This window comes from Lepisosteus platostomus, chromosome 28, assembly GCF_059453375.1.
Source record: "Lepisosteus platostomus isolate fLepPlt1 chromosome 28, fLepPlt1.hap1, whole genome shotgun sequence".
Classification (NCBI taxonomy): domain Eukaryota; kingdom Metazoa; phylum Chordata; class Actinopteri; order Semionotiformes; family Lepisosteidae; genus Lepisosteus; species Lepisosteus platostomus.
The window spans coordinates 11,721,064-11,741,942 of record NC_142638.1 but is presented as its reverse complement, the minus strand read 5'-3'; positions in this window follow the sequence as shown (position 1 = coordinate 11,741,942).

Below are 20,879 nucleotides of genomic sequence, written 5' to 3'. Positions count from 1 at the left end.
TGGGGGTGACCAAACTTGCAGAAACATGTTTATTTCTGCTCGAAAACACGTTTTGAAACTTTCAGCACACTGGGGTTAAGAGCAGAGTGTGTAGGCTCTTCTGAGCCTTGCAGTTACATTAGGATTCTGATGTCTGAAAAAACGCGTATATTTCGGGCTGAAAAACACGTTTTGAAAAGTGTTCTGTTACTGCCCCATAAGTTACATGGGGTTGACCAAACTTGCAGAAACATGTTTATTTCTGCTGAAAAACACGTTTTGACACTTTCAGCACACTGGGGTTAAGAGCAGAGTGTGTGGGCTCTTCTGAGCCTTGCAGTTACATTAGGATTCTGATGTCTGAAAAAACGCGTTTATTTCGGGCTGAAAAACACGTTTTGAAAAGGGTGCTGTTACTGCCCCATAACTTACATGGGGTTGACCAAACTTGCAGAAACATGTTTATTTCTGCTGAAAAACACGTTTTGACACTTTCAGCACACTGGGGTTAAGAGCTGAGTGTGTGGGCTCTACTGAGCCTTGCAGATACATTGGGATTCTGAAGTCTGAAAAAACGTGTTTATTTCGGGCTGAAAAACACGTTTTGAAAAGTGTGCTGTTACTGCCCCATAACTTACATGGGGGTGACCAAGCTTGCAGAAACATGTTTATTTCTGCTGAAAAACACGTTTTGACACTTTCAGCACACTGGGGTTAAGAGCAGAGTGTGTGGGCTCTTCTGAGCCTTGCAGTTACATTAGGATTCTGATGTCTGAAAAAACGCGTTTATTTCGGGCTGAAAAACACGTTTTGAAATGTGTGCTGTTACTGCCCCATAAGTTACATGGGGGTGACCAAACTTGTAGAAACATGTTTATTTCTGCTGAAAAACACGTTTTGAAACTTTCAGCACACTGGGGTTAAGAGCAGAGTGTGTAGGCTCTTCTGAGCCTTGCAGTTACATTAGGATTCTGAAGTCTGAAAAAACGTGTTTATTTCGGGCTGAAAAACACGTTTTGAAAAGTGTGCTGTTACTGCCCCATAACTTACATGGGGGTGACCAAACTTGCAGAAACATGTTTATTTCTGCTGAAAAACACGTTTTGACACTTTCAGCACACTGGGGTTAAGAGCAGAGTGTGTGGGCTCTTCTGAGCCTTGCAGTTACATTAGGATTCTGATGTCTGAAAAAACGCGTTTATTTCGGGCTGAAAAACACGTTTTGAAATGTGTGCTGTTACTGCCCCATAAGTTACATGGGGTTGACCAAACTTGCAGAAACATGTTTATTTCTGCTGAAAAGCACGTTTTGACACTTTCAGCACACTGGGGTTAAGAGCAGAGTGTGTGGGCTCTTCTGAGCCTTGCAGTTACTTTAGGATCCTAATGTCTGAAAAAACGCGTTTATTTCGGGCTGAAAAACACGTTTTGAAAAGTGTTCTGTTACTGCCCCATAAGTTACATGGGGTTGACCAAACTTGCAGAAACATGTTTATTTCTGCTGAAAAACACGTTTTGACACTTTCAGCACACTGGGGTTAAGAGCAGAGTGTGTGGGCTCTTCTGAGCCTTGCAGTTACATTAGGATTCTGATGTCTGAAAAAACGCGTTTATTTCGGGCTGAAAAACACGTTTTGAAAAGGGTGCTGTTACTGCCCCATAAGTTACATGGGTGTGACCAAACTTGCAGAAACATGTTTATTTCTGCTGAAAAACACGTTTTGAAACTTTCAGCACACTGGGGTTAAGAGCAGAGTGTGTAGGCTCTTCTGAGCCTTGCAGTTACATTAGGATTCTGAAGTCTGAAAAAACGTGTTTATTTCGGGCTGAAAAACACGTTTTGAAAAGTGTGCTGTTACTGCCCCATAACTTACATGGGGGTGACCAAACTTGCAGAAACATGTTTATTTCTGCTGAAAAACACGTTTTGAAACTTTCAGCACACTGGGGTTAAGAGCAGAGTGTGTAGGCTCTTCTGAGCCTTGCAGTTACATTAGGATTCTGATGTCTGAAAAAACGCGTTTATTTCGGGCTGAAAAACACGTTTTGAAAAGTGTTCTGTTACTGCCCCATAACTTACATGGGGGTGACCAAACTTGCAGAAACATGTTTATTTCTGCTGAAAAACACGTTTTGACACTTTCAGCACACTGGGGTTAAGAGCAGAGTGTGTGGGCTCTTCTGAGCCTTGCAGTTACATTAGGATTCTGATGTATGAAAAAACGCGTTTATTTCGGGCTGAAAAACACGTTTTGAAAAGGTGCTGTTACTGCCCTATAAGTTACATGGGGGTGACCAAACTTGCAGAAACATGTTTATTTCTGCTGAAAAACACGTTTTGACACTTTCAGCACACTGGGGTTAAGAGCAGAGTGTGTGGGCTCTTCTGAGCCTTGCAGTTACATTAGGATTCTGATGTCTGAAAAAACGCGTTAATTTCGGGCTGAAAAACACGTTTTGAAAAGTGTTCTGTTACTGCCCCTTAAGTTACATGGGGTTGACCAAACTTGCAGAAACATGTTTATTTCTGCTGAAAAACACGTTTTGACACTTTCAGCACACTGGGGTTAAGAGCAGAGTGTGTGGGCTCTTCTGAGCCTTGCAGTTACATTAGGATTCTGATGTCTGAAAAAACGCGTTTATTTCGGGCTGAAAAACACGTTTTGAAAAGTGTGCTGTTACTGCCCCATAACTTACATGGGGGTGACCAAACTTGCAGAAACATGTTTATTTCTGCTGAAAAACACGTTTTGACATTTTCAGAACACTGGGGTTAAGAGCAGAGTGTGTAGGCTCTTCTGAGCCTTGCAGTTACATTAGGATTCTGATGTCTGAAAAAACGCGTTTATTTCGGGCTGAAAAAAACGTTTTGAAAAGGGTTCTGTTACTGCCCCATAAGTTACATGGGGTTGACCAAACTTGCAGAAACATGTTTATTTCTGCTGAAAAACACGTTTTGACACTTTCAGCACACTGGGGTTAAGAGCAGAGTGTGTGGGCTCTTCTGAGCCTTGCAGTTACTTTAGGATCCTAATGTCTGAAAAAACGCGTTTATTTCGGGCTGAAAAACACGTTTTGAAAAGTGTTCTGTTACTGCCCCATAAGTTACATGGGGTTGACCAAACTTGCAGAAACATGTTTATTTCTGCTGAAAAACACGTTTTGACACTTTCAGCACACTGGGGTTAAGAGCAGAGTGTGTGGGCTCTTCTGAGCCTTGCAGTTACATTAGGATTCTGATGTCTGAAAAAACGCGTTTATTTCGGGCTGAAAAACACGTTTTGAAAAGGGTGCTGTTACTGCCCCATAAGTTACATGGGTGTGACCAAACTTGCAGAAACATGTTTATTTCTGCTGAAAAACACGTTTTGAAACTTTCAGCACACTGGGGTTAAGAGCAGAGTGTGTAGGCTCTTCTGAGCCTTGCAGTTACATTAGGATTCTGAAGTCTGAAAAAACGTGTTTATTTCGGGCTGAAAAACACGTTTTGAAAAGTGTGCTTTTACTGCCCCATAACTTACATGGGGGTGACCAAACTTGCAGAAACATGTTTATTTCTGCTGAAAAACACGTTTTGAAACTTTCAGCACACTGGGGTTAAGAGCAGAGTGTGTAGGCTCTTCTGAGCCTTGCAGTTACATTAGGATCCTGATGTCTGAAAAAACGCGTTTATTTCGGGCTGAAAAACACGTTTTGAAAAGTGTTCTGTTACTGCCCCATAACTTACATGGGGGTGACCAAACTTGCAGAAACATGTTTATTTCTGCTGAAAAACACGTTTTGACACTTTCAGCACACTGGGGTTAAGAGCAGAGTGTGTGGGCTCTTCTGAGCCTTGCAGTTACATTAGGATTCTGATGTCTGAAAAAACGCGTTTATTTCGGGCTGAAAAACACGTTTTGAAAAGGTGCTGTTACTGCCCTATAAGTTACATGGGGGTGACCAAACTTGCAGAAACATGTTTATTTCTGCTGAAAAACACGTTTTGACACTTTCAGCACACTGGGGTTAAGAGCAGAGTGTGTGGGCTCTTCTGAGCCTTGCAGTTACATTAGGATTCTGATGTCTGAAAAAACGCGTTAATTTCGGGCTGAAAAACACGTTTTGAAAAGTGTTCTGTTACTGCCCCTTAAGTTACATGGGGTTGACCAAACTTGCAGAAACATGTTTATTTCTGCTGAAAAACACGTTTTGACACTTTCAGCACACTGGGGTTAAGAGCAGAGTGTGTGGGCTCTTCTGAGCCTTGCAGTTACATTAGGATTCTGATGTCTGAAAAAACGCGTTTATTTCAGGCTGAAAAACACGTTTTGAAATGTGTGCTGTTACTGCCCCATAAGTTACATGGGGGTGACCAAACTTGCAGAAACATGTTTATTTCTGCTGAAAAACACGTTTTGACACTTTCAGCACACTGGGGTTAAGAGCAGAGTGTGTGGGCTCTTCTGAGACTTGCAGTTACATTAGGATCCTGATGTCTGAAAAAACGCGTTAATTTCGGGCTGAAAAACACGTTTTGAAAAGTGTTCTGTTACTGCCCCTTAAGTTACATGGGGTTGACCAAACTTGCAGAAACATGTTTATTTCTGCTGAAAAACACGTTTTGACACTTTCAGCACACTGGGGTTAAGAGCAGAGTTTGTGGACTCTTCTGAGCCTTGCAGTTACATTAGGATTCTGATGTCTGAAAAAACGCGTTTATTTCGGGCTGAAAAACACGTTTTGAAAAGTGTGCTGTTACTGCCCCATAAGTTACATGGGGGTGACTAAACTTGCAGAAACATGTTTATTTCTGCTGAAAAACACGTTTTGAAACTTTCAGCACACTGGGGTTAAGAGCAGAGTGTGTAGGCTCTTCTGAGCCTTGCAGTTACATTAGGATTCTGAAGTCTGAAAAAACGTGTTTATTTCGGGCTGAAAAACACGTTTTGAAAAGTGTGCTGTTACTGCCCCATAACTTACATGGGGGTGACCAAACTTGCAGAAACATGTTTATTTCTGCTGAAAAACACGTTTTGAAACTTTCAGCACACTGGGGTTAAGAGCAGAGTGTGTAGGCTCTTCTGAGCCTTGCAGTTACATTAGGATTCTGATGTCTGAAAAAACGCGTTTATTTCGGGCTGAAAAACACGTTTTGAAAAGTGTGCTGTTACTGCCCCATAACTTACATGGGGGTGACCAAACTTGCAGAAACATGTTTATTTCTGCTGAAAAACACGTTTTGACATTTTCAGCACACTGGGGTTAAGAGCAGAGTGTGTAGGCTCTTCTGAGCCTTGCAGTTACATTAGGATTCTGAAGTCTGAAAAAACGTGTTTATTTCGGGCTGAAAAACACGTTTTGAAAAGTGTGCTGTTACTGCCCCATAACTTACATGGGGGTGACCAAACTTGCAGAAACATGTTTATTTCTGCTGAAAAACACGTTTTGAAACTTTCAGCACACTGGGGTTAAGAGCAGAGTGTGTAGGCTCTTCTGAGCCTTGCAGTTACATTAGGATTCTGAAGTCTGAAAAAACGTGTTTATTTCGGGCTGAAAAACACGTTTTGAAAAGTGTGCTGTTACTGCCCCATAACTTACATGGGGGTGACCAAACTTGCAGAAACATGTTTATTTCTGCTGAAAAACACGTTTTGAAACTTTCAGCACACTGGGGTTAAGAGCAGAGTGTGTAGGCTCTTCTGAGCCTTGCAGTTACATTAGGATTCTGATGTCTGAAAAAACGCGTTTATTTCGGGCTGAAAAACACGTTTTGAAAAGTGTTCTGTTACTGCCCCATAAGTTACATGGGGGTGACCAAACTTGCAGAAACATGTTTATTTCTGCTGAAAAACACGTTTTGAAACTTTCAGCACACTGGGGTTAAGAGCAGAGTGTGTAGGCTCTTCTGAGCCTTGCAGTTACATTAGGATTCTGAAGTCTGAAAAAACGTGTTTATTTCGGGCTGAAAAACACGTTTTGAAAAGTGTGCTGTTACTGCCCCATAACTTACATGGGGGTGACCAAACTTGCAGAAACATGTTTATTTCTGCTGAAAAACACGTTTTGAAACTTTCAGCACACTGGGGTTAAGAGCAGAGTGTGTAGGCTCTTCTGAGCCTTGCAGTTACATTAGGATTCTGATGTCTGAAAAAACGCGTTTATTTCGGGCTGAAAAACACGTTTTGAAAAGTGTGCTGTTACTGCCCCATAACTTACATGGGGGTGACCAAACTTGCAGAAACATGTTTATTTCTGCTGAAAAACACGTTTTGACATTTTCAGCACACTGGGGTTAAGAGCAGAGTGTGTAGGCTCTTCTGAGCCTTGCAGTTACATTAGGATTCTGATGTCTGAAAAAACGCGTTTATTTCGGGCTGAAAAACACGTTTTGAAAAGTGTTCTGTTACTGCCCCATAAGTTACATGGGGTTGACCAAACTTGCAGAAACATGTTTATTTCTGCTGAAAAACACGTTTTGACACTTTCAGCACACTGGGGTTAAGAGCAGAGTGTGTGGGCTCTTCTGAGCCTTGCAGTTACATTAGGATTCTGATGTCTGAAAAAACGCGTTTATTTCGGGCTGAAAAACACGTTTTGAAAAGGGTGCTGTTACTGCCCCATAAGTTACATGGGGTTGACCAAACTTGCAGAAACATGTTTATTTCTGCTGAAAAACACGTTTTGACACTTTCAGCACACTGGGGTTAAGAGCAGAGTGTGTGGGCTCTTATGTGCCTTGCAGTTACATTAGGATTCTGATGTATGAAAAAACGCGTTTAATTCGGGCTGAAAAACACGTTTTGAAAAGGGTGCTGTTACTGCCCCATAAGTTACATGGGGTTGACCAAACTTGCAGAAACATGTTTATTTCTGCTGAAAAACACGTTTTGACACTTTCAGCACACTGGGGTTAAGAGCTGAGTGTGTGGGCTCTTCTGAGCCTTGCAGTTACATTGGCATTCTGCAGTCTGAAAAAACGTGTTTATTTCGGGCTGAAAAACACGTTTTGAAAAGTGTGCTGTTACTGCCCCATAACTTACATGGGGTTGACCAAACTTGCAGAAACATGTTTATTTCTGCTGAAAAACACGTTTTTGACACTTTCAGCACACTGGGGTTAAGAGCAGAGTGTGTGGGCTCTTCTGAGCCTTGCAGTTACATTAGGATTCTGATGTATGAAAAAACGCGTTTATTTCGGGCTGAAAAACACGTTTTGAAAAGGGTGCTTTTACTGCCCCATAAGTTACATGGGGTTGACCAAACTTGCAGAAACATGTTTATTTCTGCTGAAAAACACGTTTTGACACTTTCAGCACACTGGGGTTAAGAGCAGAGTGTGTGGACTCTTCTGAGCCTTGCAGTTACATTAGGATTCTGATGTCTGAAAAAACGCGTTTATTTCGGGCTGAAAAACACGTTTTGAAAAGTGTGCTGTTACTGCCCCATAAGTTACATGGGGGTGACCAAACTTGCAGAAACATGTTTATTTCTGCTCGAAAACACGTTTTGAAACTTTCAGCACACTGGGGTTAAGAGCAGAGTGTGTAGGCTCTTCTGAGCCTTGCAGTTACATTAGGATTCTGATGTCTGAAAAAACGCGTATATTTCGGGCTGAAAAACACGTTTTGAAAAGTGTTCTGTTACTGCCCCATAAGTTACATGGGGTTGACCAAACTTGCAGAAACATGTTTATTTCTGCTGAAAAACACGTTTTGACACTTTCAGCACACTGGGGTTAAGAGCAGAGTGTGTGGGCTCTTCTGAGCCTTGCAGTTACATTAGGATTCTGATGTCTGAAAAAACGCGTTTATTTCGGGCTGAAAAACACGTTTTGAAAAGGGTGCTGTTACTGCCCCATAACTTACATGGGGTTGACCAAACTTGCAGAAACATGTTTATTTCTGCTGAAAAACACGTTTTGACACTTTCAGCACACTGGGGTTAAGAGCAGAGTGTGTGGGCTCTTCTGAGCCTTGCAGTTACATTAGGATTCTGATGTCTGAAAAAACGCGTTTATTTCGGGCTGAAAAACACGTTTTGAAATGTGTGCTGTTACTGCCCCATAAGTTACATGGGGGTGACCAAACTTGTAGAAACATGTTTATTTCTGCTGAAAAACACGTTTTGAAACTTTCAGCACACTGGGGTTAAGAGCAGAGTGTGTAGGCTCTTCTGAGCCTTGCAGTTACATTAGGATTCTGAAGTCTGAAAAAACGTGTTTATTTCGGGCTGAAAAACACGTTTTGAAAAGTGTGCTGTTACTGCCCCATAACTTACATGGGGGTGACCAAACTTGCAGAAACATGTTTATTTCTGCTGAAAAACACGTTTTGACACTTTCAGCACACTGGGGTTAAGAGCAGAGTGTGTGGGCTCTTCTGAGCCTTGCAGTTACATTAGGATTCTGATGTCTGAAAAAACGCGTTTATTTCGGGCTGAAAAACACGTTTTGAAATGTGTGCTGTTACTGCCCCATAAGTTACATGGGGTTGACCAAACTTGCAGAAACATGTTTATTTCTGCTGAAAAGCACGTTTTGACACTTTCAGCACACTGGGGTTAAGAGCAGAGTGTGTGGGCTCTTCTGAGCCTTGCAGTTACTTTAGGATCCTAATGTCTGAAAAAACGCGTTTATTTCGGGCTGAAAAACACGTTTTGAAAAGTGTTCTGTTACTGCCCCATAAGTTACATGGGGTTGACCAAACTTGCAGAAACATGTTTATTTCTGCTGAAAAACACGTTTTGACACTTTCAGCACACTGGGGTTAAGAGCAGAGTGTGTGGGCTCTTCTGAGCCTTGCAGTTACATTAGGATTCTGAAGTCTGAAAAAACGCGTTTATTTCGGGCTGAAAAACACGTTTTGAAAAGGGTGCTGTTACTGCCCCATAAGTTACATGGGTGTGACCAAACTTGCAGAAACATGTTTATTTCTGCTGAAAAACACGTTTTGAAACTTTCAGCACACTGGGGTTAAGAGCAGAGTGTGTAGGCTCTTCTGAGCCTTGCAGTTACATTAGGATTCTGAAGTCTGAAAAAACGTGTTTATTTCGGGCTGAAAAACACGTTTTGAAAAGTGTGCTGTTACTGCCCTATAAGTTACATGGGGGTGACCAAACTTGCAGAAACATGTTTATTTCTGCTGAAAAACACGTTTTGACACTTTCAGCACACTGGGGTTAAGAGCAGAGTGTGTGGGCTCTTCTGAGCCTTGCAGTTACATTAGGATTCTGATGTCTGAAAAAACGCGTTAATTTCGGGCTGAAAAACACGTTTTGAAAAGTGTTCTGTTACTGCCCCTTAAGTTACATGGGGTTGACCAAACTTGCAGAAACATGTTTATTTCTGCTGAAAAACACGTTTTGACACTTTCAGCACACTGGGGTTAAGAGCAGAGTGTGTGGGCTCTTCTGAGCCTTGCAGTTACATTAGGATTCTGATGTCTGAAAAAACGCGTTTATTTCAGGCTGAAAAACACGTTTTGAAATGTGTGCTGTTACTGCCCCATAAGTTACATGGGGGTGACCAAACTTGCAGAAACATGTTTATTTCTGCTGAAAAACACGTTTTGACACTTTCAGCACACTGGGGTTAAGAGCAGAGTGTGTGGGCTCTTCTGAGACTTGCAGTTACATTAGGATCCTGATGTCTGAAAAAACGCGTTAATTTCGGGCTGAAAAACACGTTTTGAAAAGTGTTCTGTTACTGCCCCTTAAGTTACATGGGGTTGACCAAACTTGCAGAAACATGTTTATTTCTGCTGAAAAACACGTTTTGACACTTTCAGCACACTGGGGTTAAGAGCAGAGTGTGTGGGCTCTTCTGAGACTTGCAGTTACATTAGGATCCTGATGTCTGAAAAAACGCGTTAATTTCGGGCTGAAAAACACGTTTTGAAAAGTGTTCTGTTACTGCCCCTTAAGTTACATGGGGTTGACCAAACTTGCAGAAACATGTTTATTTCTGCTGAAAAACACGTTTTGACACTTTCAGCACACTGGGGTTAAGAGCAGAGTTTGTGGACTCTTCTGAGCCTTGCAGTTACATTAGGATTCTGATGTCTGAAAAAACGCGTTTATTTCGGGCTGAAAAACACGTTTTGAAAAGTGTGCTGTTACTGCCCCATAAGTTACATGGGGGTGACTAAACTTGCAGAAACATGTTTATTTCTGCTGAAAAACACGTTTTGAAACTTTCAGCACACTGGGGTTAAGAGCAGAGTGTGTAGGCTCTTCTGAGCCTTGCAGTTACATTAGGATTCTGAAGTCTGAAAAAACGTGTTTATTTCGGGCTGAAAAACACGTTTTGAAAAGTGTGCTGTTACTGCCCCATAACTTACATGGGGGTGACCAAACTTGCAGAAACATGTTTATTTCTGCTGAAAAACACGTTTTGAAACTTTCAGCACACTGGGGTTAAGAGCAGAGTGTGTAGGCTCTTCTGAGCCTTGCAGTTACATTAGGATTCTGATGTCTGAAAAAACGCGTTTATTTCGGGCTGAAAAACACGTTTTGAAAAGTGTGCTGTTACTGCCCCATAACTTACATGGGGGTGACCAAACTTGCAGAAACATGTTTATTTCTGCTGAAAAACACGTTTTGACATTTTCAGCACACTGGGGTTAAGAGCAGAGTGTGTAGGCTCTTCTGAGCCTTGCAGTTACATTAGGATTCTGAAGTCTGAAAAAACGTGTTTATTTCGGGCTGAAAAACACGTTTTGAAAAGTGTGCTGTTACTGCCCCATAACTTACATGGGGGTGACCAAACTTGCAGAAACATGTTTATTTCTGCTGAAAAACACGTTTTGAAACTTTCAGCACACTGGGGTTAAGAGCAGAGTGTGTAGGCTCTTCTGAGCCTTGCAGTTACATTAGGATTCTGAAGTCTGAAAAAACGTGTTTATTTCGGGCTGAAAAACACGTTTTGAAAAGTGTGCTGTTACTGCCCCATAACTTACATGGGGGTGACCAAACTTGCAGAAACATGTTTATTTCTGCTGAAAAACACGTTTTGAAACTTTCAGCACACTGGGGTTAAGAGCAGAGTGTGTAGGCTCTTCTGAGCCTTGCAGTTACATTAGGATTCTGATGTCTGAAAAAACGCGTTTATTTCGGGCTGAAAAACACGTTTTGAAAAGTGTTCTGTTACTGCCCCATAAGTTACATGGGGGTGACCAAACTTGCAGAAACATGTTTATTTCTGCTGAAAAACACGTTTTGAAACTTTCAGCACACTGGGGTTAAGAGCAGAGTGTGTAGGCTCTTCTGAGCCTTGCAGTTACATTAGGATTCTGAAGTCTGAAAAAACGTGTTTATTTCGGGCTGAAAAACACGTTTTGAAAAGTGTGCTGTTACTGCCCCATAACTTACATGGGGGTGACCAAACTTGCAGAAACATGTTTATTTCTGCTGAAAAACACGTTTTGAAACTTTCAGCACACTGGGGTTAAGAGCAGAGTGTGTAGGCTCTTCTGAGCCTTGCAGTTACATTAGGATTCTGATGTCTGAAAAAACGCGTTTATTTCGGGCTGAAAAACACGTTTTGAAAAGTGTGCTGTTACTGCCCCATAACTTACATGGGGGTGACCAAACTTGCAGAAACATGTTTATTTCTGCTGAAAAACACGTTTTGACATTTTCAGCACACTGGGGTTAAGAGCAGAGTGTGTAGGCTCTTCTGAGCCTTGCAGTTACATTAGGATTCTGATGTCTGAAAAAACGCGTTTATTTCGGGCTGAAAAACACGTTTTGAAAAGTGTTCTGTTACTGCCCCATAAGTTACATGGGGTTGACCAAACTTGCAGAAACATGTTTATTTCTGCTGAAAAACACGTTTTGACACTTTCAGCACACTGGGGTTAAGAGCAGAGTGTGTGGGCTCTTCTGAGCCTTGCAGTTACATTAGGATTCTGATGTCTGAAAAAACGCGTTTATTTCGGGCTGAAAAACACGTTTTGAAAAGGGTGCTGTTACTGCCCCATAAGTTACATGGGGTTGACCAAACTTGCAGAAACATGTTTATTTCTGCTGAAAAACACGTTTTGACACTTTCAGCACACTGGGGTTAAGAGCAGAGTGTGTGGGCTCTTATGTGCCTTGCAGTTACATTAGGATTCTGATGTATGAAAAAACGCGTTTAATTCGGGCTGAAAAACACGTTTTGAAAAGGGTGCTGTTACTGCCCCATAAGTTACATGGGGTTGACCAAACTTGCAGAAACATGTTTATTTCTGCTGAAAAACACGTTTTGACACTTTCAGCACACTGGGGTTAAGAGCTGAGTGTGTGGGCTCTTCTGAGCCTTGCAGTTACATTGGCATTCTGCAGTCTGAAAAAACGTGTTTATTTCGGGCTGAAAAACACGTTTTGAAAAGTGTGCTGTTACTGCCCCATAACTTACATGGGGTTGACCAAACTTGCAGAAACATGTTTATTTCTGCTGAAAAACACGTTTTTGACACTTTCAGCACACTGGGGTTAAGAGCAGAGTGTGTGGGCTCTTCTGAGCCTTGCAGTTACATTAGGATTCTGATGTATGAAAAAACGCGTTTATTTCGGGCTGAAAAACACGTTTTGAAAAGGGTGCTTTTACTGCCCCATAAGTTACATGGGGTTGACCAAACTTGCAGAAACATGTTTATTTCTGCTGAAAAACACGTTTTGACACTTTCAGCACACTGGGGTTAAGAGCAGAGTGTGTGGACTCTTCTGAGCCTTGCAGTTACATTAGGATTCTGATGTCTGAAAAAACGCGTTTATTTCGGGCTGAAAAACACGTTTTGAAAAGTGTGCTGTTACTGCCCCATAAGTTACATGGGGGTGACCAAACTTGCAGAAACATGTTTATTTCTGCTCGAAAACACGTTTTGAAACTTTCAGCACACTGGGGTTAAGAGCAGAGTGTGTAGGCTCTTCTGAGCCTTGCAGTTACATTAGGATTCTGATGTCTGAAAAAACGCGTATATTTCGGGCTGAAAAACACGTTTTGAAAAGTGTTCTGTTACTGCCCCATAAGTTACATGGGGTTGACCAAACTTGCAGAAACATGTTTATTTCTGCTGAAAAACACGTTTTGACACTTTCAGCACACTGGGGTTAAGAGCAGAGTGTGTGGGCTCTTCTGAGCCTTGCAGTTACATTAGGATTCTGATGTCTGAAAAAACGCGTTTATTTCGGGCTGAAAAACACGTTTTGAAAAGGGTGCTGTTACTGCCCCATAACTTACATGGGGTTGACCAAACTTGCAGAAACATGTTTATTTCTGCTGAAAAACACGTTTTGACACTTTCAGCACACTGGGGTTAAGAGCAGAGTGTGTGGGCTCTTCTGAGCCTTGCAGTTACATTAGGATTCTGATGTCTGAAAAAACGCGTTTATTTCGGGCTGAAAAACACGTTTTGAAATGTGTGCTGTTACTGCCCCATAAGTTACATGGGGGTGACCAAACTTGTAGAAACATGTTTATTTCTGCTGAAAAACACGTTTTGAAACTTTCAGCACACTGGGGTTAAGAGCAGAGTGTGTAGGCTCTTCTGAGCCTTGCAGTTACATTAGGATTCTGAAGTCTGAAAAAACGTGTTTATTTCGGGCTGAAAAACACGTTTTGAAAAGTGTGCTGTTACTGCCCCATAACTTACATGGGGGTGACCAAACTTGCAGAAACATGTTTATTTCTGCTGAAAAACACGTTTTGACACTTTCAGCACACTGGGGTTAAGAGCAGAGTGTGTGGGCTCTTCTGAGCCTTGCAGTTACATTAGGATTCTGATGTCTGAAAAAACGCGTTTATTTCGGGCTGAAAAACACGTTTTGAAATGTGTGCTGTTACTGCCCCATAAGTTACATGGGGTTGACCAAACTTGCAGAAACATGTTTATTTCTGCTGAAAAGCACGTTTTGACACTTTCAGCACACTGGGGTTAAGAGCAGAGTGTGTGGGCTCTTCTGAGCCTTGCAGTTACTTTAGGATCCTAATGTCTGAAAAAACGCGTTTATTTCGGGCTGAAAAACACGTTTTGAAAAGTGTTCTGTTACTGCCCCATAAGTTACATGGGGTTGACCAAACTTGCAGAAACATGTTTATTTCTGCTGAAAAACACGTTTTGACACTTTCAGCACACTGGGGTTAAGAGCAGAGTGTGTGGGCTCTTCTGAGCCTTGCAGTTACATTAGGATTCTGAAGTCTGAAAAAACGCGTTTATTTCGGGCTGAAAAACACGTTTTGAAAAGGGTGCTGTTACTGCCCCATAAGTTACATGGGTGTGACCAAACTTGCAGAAACATGTTTATTTCTGCTGAAAAACACGTTTTGAAACTTTCAGCACACTGGGGTTAAGAGCAGAGTGTGTAGGCTCTTCTGAGCCTTGCAGTTACATTAGGATTCTGAAGTCTGAAAAAACGTGTTTATTTCGGGCTGAAAAACACGTTTTGAAAAGTGTGCTGTTACTGCCCTATAAGTTACATGGGGGTGACCAAACTTGCAGAAACATGTTTATTTCTGCTGAAAAACACGTTTTGACACTTTCAGCACACTGGGGTTAAGAGCAGAGTGTGTGGGCTCTTCTGAGCCTTGCAGTTACATTAGGATTCTGATGTCTGAAAAAACGCGTTAATTTCGGGCTGAAAAACACGTTTTGAAAAGTGTTCTGTTACTGCCCCTTAAGTTACATGGGGTTGACCAAACTTGCAGAAACATGTTTATTTCTGCTGAAAAACACGTTTTGACACTTTCAGCACACTGGGGTTAAGAGCAGAGTGTGTGGGCTCTTCTGAGCCTTGCAGTTACATTAGGATTCTGATGTCTGAAAAAACGCGTTTATTTCAGGCTGAAAAACACGTTTTGAAATGTGTGCTGTTACTGCCCCATAAGTTACATGGGGGTGACCAAACTTGCAGAAACATGTTTATTTCTGCTGAAAAACACGTTTTGACACTTTCAGCACACTGGGGTTAAGAGCAGAGTGTGTGGGCTCTTCTGAGACTTGCAGTTACATTAGGATCCTGATGTCTGAAAAAACGCGTTAATTTCGGGCTGAAAAACACGTTTTGAAAAGTGTTCTGTTACTGCCCCTTAAGTTACATGGGGTTGACCAAACTTGCAGAAACATGTTTATTTCTGCTGAAAAACACGTTTTGACACTTTCAGCACACTGGGGTTAAGAGCAGAGTGTGTGGGCTCTTCTGAGCCTTGCAGTTACATTAGGATTCTGATGTCTGAAAAAACGCGTTTATTTCGGGCTGAAAAACACGTTTTGAAAAGGGTGCTGTTACTGCCCCATAACTTACATGGGGTTGACCAAACTTGCAGAAACATGTTTATTTCTGCTGAAAAACACGTTTTGACACTTTCAGCACACTGGGGTTAAGAGCAGAGTGTGTGGGCTCTTCTGAGCCTTGCAGTTACATTAGGATTCTGATGTCTGAAAAAACGCGTTTATTTCGGGCTGAAAAACACGTTTTGAAATGTGTGCTGTTACTGCCCCATAAGTTACATGGGGGTGACCAAACTTGTAGAAACATGTTTATTTCTGCTGAAAAACACGTTTTGAAACTTTCAGCACACTGGGGTTAAGAGCAGAGTGTGTAGGCTCTTCTGAGCCTTGCAGTTACATTAGGATTCTGAAGTCTGAAAAAACGTGTTTATTTCGGGCTGAAAAACACGTTTTGAAAAGTGTGCTGTTACTGCCCCATAACTTACATGGGGGTGACCAAACTTGCAGAAACATGTTTATTTCTGCTGAAAAACACGTTTTGACACTTTCAGCACACTGGGGTTAAGAGCAGAGTGTGTGGGCTCTTCTGAGCCTTGCAGTTACATTAGGATTCTGATGTCTGAAAAAACGCGTTTATTTCGGGCTGAAAAACACGTTTTGAAATGTGTGCTGTTACTGCCCCATAAGTTACATGGGGTTGACCAAACTTGCAGAAACATGTTTATTTCTGCTGAAAAGCACGTTTTGACACTTTCAGCACACTGGGGTTAAGAGCAGAGTGTGTGGGCTCTTCTGAGCCTTGCAGTTACTTTAGGATCCTAATGTCTGAAAAAACGCGTTTATTTCGGGCTGAAAAACACGTTTTGAAAAGTGTTCTGTTACTGCCCCATAAGTTACATGGGGTTGACCAAACTTGCAGAAACATGTTTATTTCTGCTGAAAAACACGTTTTGACACTTTCAGCACACTGGGGTTAAGAGCAGAGTGTGTGGGCTCTTCTGAGCCTTGCAGTTACATTAGGATTCTGAAGTCTGAAAAAACGCGTTTATTTCGGGCTGAAAAACACGTTTTGAAAAGGGTGCTGTTACTGCCCCATAAGTTACATGGGTGTGACCAAACTTGCAGAAACATGTTTATTTCTGCTGAAAAACACGTTTTGAAACTTTCAGCACACTGGGGTTAAGAGCAGAGTGTGTAGGCTCTTCTGAGCCTTGCAGTTACATTAGGATTCTGAAGTCTGAAAAAACGTGTTTATTTCGGGCTGAAAAACACGTTTTGAAAAGTGTGCTGTTACTGCCCTATAAGTTACATGGGGGTGACCAAACTTGCAGAAACATGTTTATTTCTGCTGAAAAACACGTTTTGACACTTTCAGCACACTGGGGTTAAGAGCAGAGTGTGTGGGCTCTTCTGAGCCTTGCAGTTACATTAGGATTCTGATGTCTGAAAAAACGCGTTAATTTCGGGCTGAAAAACACGTTTTGAAAAGTGTTCTGTTACTGCCCCTTAAGTTACATGGGGTTGACCAAACTTGCAGAAACATGTTTATTTCTGCTGAAAAACACGTTTTGACACTTTCAGCACACTGGGGTTAAGAGCAGAGTGTGTGGGCTCTTCTGAGCCTTGCAGTTACATTAGGATTCTGATGTCTGAAAAAACGCGTTTATTTCAGGCTGAAAAACACGTTTTGAAATGTGTGCTGTTACTGCCCCATAAGTTACATGGGGGTGACCAAACTTGCAGAAACATGTTTATTTCTGCTGAAAAACACGTTTTGACACTTTCAGCACACTGGGGTTAAGAGCAGAGTGTGTGGGCTCTTCTGAGACTTGCAGTTACATTAGGATCCTGATGTCTGAAAAAACGCGTTAATTTCGGGCTGAAAAACACGTTTTGAAAAGTGTTCTGTTACTGCCCCTTAAGTTACATGGGGTTGACCAAACTTGCAGAAACATGTTTATTTCTGCTGAAAAACACGTTTTGACACTTTCAGCACACTGGGGTTAAGAGCTGAGTGTGTGGGCTCTTCTGAGCCTTGCAGTTACATTGGCATTCTGCAGTCTGAAAAAACGTGTTTATTTCGGGCTGAAAAACACGTTTTGAAAAGTGTGCTGTTACTGCCCCATAACTTACATGGGGTTGACCAAACTTGCAGAAACATGTTTATTTCTGCTGAAAAACACGTTTTTGACACTTTCAGCACACTGGGGTTAAGAGCAGAGTGTGTGGGCTCTTCTGAGCCTTGCAGTTACATTAGGATTCTGATGTATGAAAAAACGCGTTTATTTCGGGCTGAAAAACACGTTTTGAAAAGGGTGCTGTTACTGCCCCATAAGTTACATGGGGTTGACCAAACTTGCAGAAACATGTTTATTTCTGCTGAAAAACACGTTTTGACACTTTCAGCACACTGGGGTTAAGAGCAGAGTGTGTGGACTCTTCTGAGCCTTGCAGTTACATTAGGATTCTGATGTCTGAAAAAACGCGTTTATTTCGGGCTGAAAAACACGTTTTGAAAAGTGTGCTGTTACTGCCCCATAAGTTACATGGGGGTGACCAAACTTGCAGAAACATGTTTATTTCTGCTCGAAAACACGTTTTGAAACTTTCAGCACACTGGGGTTAAGAGCAGAGTGTGTAGGCTCTTCTGAGCCTTGCAGTTACATTAGGATTCTGATGTCTGAAAAAACGCGTATATTTCGGGCTGAAAAACACGTTTTGAAAAGTGTTCTGTTACTGCCCCATAAGTTACATGGGGTTGACCAAACTTGCAGAAACATGTTTATTTCTGCTGAAAAACACGTTTTGACACTTTCAGCACACTGGGGTTAAGAGCAGAGTGTGTGGGCTCTTCTGAGCCTTGCAGTTACATTAGGATTCTGATGTGTGAAAAAACGCGTTTATTTCGGGCTGAAAAACACGTTTTGAAAAGGGTGCTGTTACTGCCCCATAACTTACATGGGGTTGACCAAACTTGCAGAAACATGTTTATTTCTGCTGAAAAACACGTTTTGACACTTTCAGCACACTGGGGTTAAGAGCTGAGTGTGTGGGCTCTACTGAGCCTTGCAGATACATTGGGATTCTGAAGTCTGAAAAAACGTGTTTATTTCGGGCTGAAAAACACGTTTTGAAAAGTGTGCTGTTACTGCCCCATAACTTACATGGGGGTGACCAAGCTTGCAGAAACATGTTTATTTCTGCTGAAAAACACGTTTTGACACTTTCAGCACACTGGGGTTAAGAGCAGAGTGTGTGGGCTCTTCTGAGCCTTGCAGTTACATTAGGATTCTGATGTCTGAAAAAACGCGTTTATTTCGGGCTGAAAAACACGTTTTGAAATGTGTGCTGTTACTGCCCCATAAGTTACATGGGGGTGACCAAACTTGTAGAAACATGTTTATTTCTGCTGAAAAACACGTTTTGAAACTTTCAGCACACTGGGGTTAAGAGCAGAGTGTGTAGGCTCTTCTGAGCCTTGCAGTTACATTAGGATTCTGAAGTCTGAAAAAACGTGTTTATTTCGGGCTGAAAAACACGTTTTGAAAAGTGTGCTGTTACTGCCCCATAACTTACATGGGGGTGACCAAACTTGCAGAAACATGTTTATTTCTGCTGAAAAACACGTTTTGACACTTTCAGCACACTGGGGTTAAGAGCAGAGTGTGTGGGCTCTTCTGAGCCTTGCAGTTACATTAGGATTCTGATGTCTGAAAAAACGCGTTTATTTCGGGCTGAAAAACACGTTTTAAAATGTGTGCTGTTACTGCCCCATAAGTTACATGGGGTTGACCAAACTTGCAGAAACATGTTTATTTCTGCTGAAAAGCACGTTTTGACACTTTCAGCACACTGGGGTTAAGAGCAGAGTGTGTGGGCTCTTCTGAGCCTTGCAGTTACATTAGGATTCTGAAGTCTGAAAAAACGCGTTTATTTCGGGCTGAAAAACACGTTTTGAAAAGGGTGCTGTTACTGCCCCATAAGTTACATGGGTGTGACCAAACTTGCAGAAACATGTTTATTTCTGCTGAAAAACACGTTTTGAAACTTTCAGCACACTGGGGTTAAGAGCAGAGTGTGTAGGCTCTTCTGAGCCTTGCAGTTACATTAGGATTCTGAAGTCTGAAAAAACGTGTTTATTTCGGGCTGAAAAACACGTTTTGAAAAGTGTGCTGTTACTGCCCCATAACTTACATGGGGGTGACCAAACTTGCAGAAACATGTTTATTTCTGCTGAAAAACACGTTTTGAAACTTTCAGCACACTGGGGTTAAGAGCAGAGTGTGTGGGCTCTTCTGAGCCTTGCAGTTACATTAGGATTCTGATGTCTGAAAAAACGCGTTTATTTCGGGCTGAAAAACACGTTTTGAAAAGGTGCTGTTACTGCCCTATAAGTTACATGGGGGTGACCAAACTTGCAGAAACATGTTTATTTCTGCTGAAAAACACGTTTTGACACTTTCAGCACACTGGGGTTAAGAGCAGAGTGTGTGGGCTCTTCTGAGCCTTGCAGTTACATTAGGATTCTGATGTCTGAAAAAACGCGTTAATTTCGGGCTGAAAAACACGTTTTGAAAAGTGTTCTGTTACTGCCCCTTAAGTTACATGGGGTTGACCAAACTTGCAGAAACATGTTTATTTCTGCTGAAAAACACGTTTTGACACTTTCAGCACACTGGGGTTAAGAGCAGAGTGTGTGGGCTCTTCTGAGCCTTGCAGTTACATTAGGATTCTGATGTCTGAAAAAACGCGTTTATTTCAGGCTGAAAAACACGTTTTGAAATGTGTGCTGTTACTGCCCCATAAGTTACATGGGGGTGACCAAACTTGCAGAAACATGTTTATTTCTGCTGAAAAACACGTTTTGACACTTTCAGCACACTGGGGTTAAGAGCAGAGTGTGTGGGCTCTTCTGAGACTTGCAGTTACATTAGGATCCTGATGTCTGAAAAAACGCGTTAATTTCGGGCTGAAAAACACGTTTTGAAAAGTGTTCTGTTACTGCCCCTTAAGTTACATGGGGTTGACCAAACTTGCAGAAACATGTTTATTTCTGCTGAAAAACACGTTTTGACACTTTCAGCACACTGGGGTTAAGAGCAGAGTGTGTGGGCTCTTCTGAGCCTTGCAGTTACATTAGGATTCTGATGTCTGAAAAAACGCGTTTATTTCGGGCTGAAAAACACGTTTTGAAAAGTGTGCTGTTACTGCCCCATAAGTTACATGGGGGTGACCAAACTTGCAGAAACATGTTTATTTCTGCTGAAAAACACGTTTTGAAACTTTCAGCACACTGGGGTTAAGAGCAGAGTGTGTGGACTCTTCTGAGCCTTGCAGTTACATTAGGATTCTGATGTCTGAAAAAACGCGTTTATTTCGGGCTGAAAAACACGTTTTGAAAAGTGTGCTGTTACTGCCCCATAAGTTACATGGGGGTGACTAAACTTGCAGAAACATGTTTATTTCTGCTGAAAAACACGTTTTGAAACTTTCAGCACACTGGGGTTAAGAGCAGAGTGTGTAGGCTCTTCTGAGCCTTGCAGTTACATTAGGATTCTGAAGTCTGAAAAAACGTGTTTATTTCGGGCTGAAAAACACGTTTTGAAAAGTGTGCTGTTACTGCCCCATAACTTACATGGGGGTGACCAAACTTGCAGAAACATGTTTATTTCTGCTGAAAAACACGTTTTGAAACTTTCAGCACACTGG